The sequence below is a fragment of the Diabrotica virgifera genome, chromosome 6, assembly GCF_917563875.1.
Source record: "Diabrotica virgifera virgifera chromosome 6, PGI_DIABVI_V3a".
Lineage (NCBI taxonomy): Eukaryota > Metazoa > Arthropoda > Insecta > Coleoptera > Chrysomelidae > Diabrotica > Diabrotica virgifera.
Window position 1 is genome coordinate 107,143,939 of NC_065448.1, and position 2,430 is coordinate 107,146,368.

The following is a 2,430-nucleotide window of genomic DNA, read 5'->3' on the forward strand; positions in this document are numbered from 1 at the left end:
ACTGCATCGGGAGTGGAGCTACCAGTGGAAGGAATACTCTTTTGTGAATCAAAATAGATACTCGTTAATTCAGCCCGATATTCCCAAATTTCCTTGGTACAAGTCTTGTAGAGCTTCTAGAAAGTACATAACTTCTATTATTAGAGTACGATTCGGGCACGCATGTTATCCAAAACATTTATTTAAAATACAGGTTTTGGATAATGATAAATGTGAGCATTGTGAAGAGGAAAGTGATTTAGATCATATATTTTTTGGTTGTTCTAAAAATACAATTTACTCATCTAAATTAATAAGTGATTTATTAAAATGTATAGTAGCAACTCCTTGGAATATACTATATTTATTATCACTTGGTTCTGTAGATGTATACAACTCTTTAATTAACTTTTTAAAAGACAGCAAATTATCATTATAATTCCCTTAAACATTTTTAATTAATACCTTTGGTAGTTAGCTGTTTTAGCTGTTAAGCTTAGTGTTACTTAATACCTTTTAGTTGTTATCTTTGTTTTAAACCTGTTTTGTATAACTTGATAACTTGTATTCCTTATGTGTCTGGCAGTATGACGGTAAGTCTAAGCCAAAAAAAAAAACTAAAAAAATGATATGAAATATTTTTGTAGCTCATAAAAAACAAAGAGATTCGTTACTTCTTCAATATTCTAGTTATAACACAAAAAGAGATATGGTAGGTAAAAGGAGTTTGTTTTTTTGGTGCATGGTCAAAGCAGTGTATTCAACTTGAAATAGCAGAGAAACGGTCGACTTTATGTATATAATGCTATCAATACCCTTTATTGTGCTTGAAAAGTCCTTTCAAATAAGCAATATTAAATTTCGATTACATTCAAACTAAGCGAGATATGCTGCAAAAAATTAAAGACTAAGGAATTTTAAGAAAAAAATTGAGAAGTATATTTAACCCCTTATCCACAAGAATTTAAATGCATCGTTTTCCTTCTACAATACATTTTACTACAGTGTCATTTTTATGTTCAAAAAGTTGAGAGGGTTTAAAATGAATGGTTTTTGAAAAAATAAGATCAAATTTTAGAGTGCATATTTAAATTTTCTTAAAAATCTGCTTTTTCCCCATGTAACTTGAAAATGATAAGAGATACTGTTATAAAAAGTAATGTCAAAGTGTTTATCTAGAAGAAACCTTCATTTTTGTATGGCATCTTTTTTTGGCCTTATCATTTTCGAGTTACATGGAGAAAAAGGAAGATTTTTAAGAAAATTTAAAAATGCGCTAAATAATTTGATCTTATTTTTTTCAAAAATCATTCATTTTAAACCCGCCCAACTTTTTGAACATAAAAAGAACACTATAGTAAAATGTATTGTAGAAGGAAAACGATGCAATTAAATTCTTTTGGATAACGGGTTAAATATACTTCTCATTTTTTTCTTAAAATACGTTAGTCATCAAATTTTTTACAGTTTATCTCGCATAGTTTGAAAGTAATCAACATTTAGTATTGTTTATTTTAAAGGTCTTTTCAAGCACAACAAAAGTAATTGGTAGCATTATACGGTAGATTCATGAAGGAACAACGGATTCTCTTTGTTATTTTATAAGCTACAAAAATGTTTTATATAGTTTTTTTAGTTACATGCATAGTTTTTAAGGTATTCGCAAAAAATCGTTTGAAAAGATGTTATGTTTCAATGAATATGGCCAATTTTCAACCAGGAATAACTCAAAAAGCATTGAGTTTTCGAAAAAAAAAATTATAGAACAGTTTTTGCTTAGTACATATTAGGTTCTCTAGCAACTTCCGTAGTTATTTAAGCAAAAAATTTTCCACCCCCGAGAATTGGTGGGAACCACCCCCAAGACAAAAGCACACATCGGCCTAGGGTGGACTTTGTTTCTTTTGCGATTCCCTACTTACTGTGAAAATATAACGTAAATCGATATAGTAGGATAGAATTCGGAGCCACATACCCTCATTGACTGCCCTATTATACATATTTCTACTTTTGTGTTACCAAATTAACTAAATATTGACCAAATAGTACTCAACTCCAAGAAGGTACCACAAAATTTGTATTAAAATATTCTTCTTCTTCTTCCTCCTAGTTTATACTTGCCTGTTTTGCTTCGGTTTTTAGTCACAATTGACGTTGTCTAATCATCTTTTCCTCGGTCGTCCCAATGATCTTCCTCCATTTGGCAATTTGTTTCTTGCTATTCGTACTATTCTATTTTCTGTCATTATTTATATGTGTTTATTCCATTATATATTTTTTTTTGGTCCACATGTTTACTGCCTGTATATCACATCGCGCTTGTATTTCCTCATTTCTTACTCTATATTTTAGAATTTGGTTTGTTATTTTTGGTAAGACTTTCATTTCTACTGTTTCCGCTGTGTACGTCATTATCAGTCTTATTGTTGATTTATATATCCTGATTTTTAT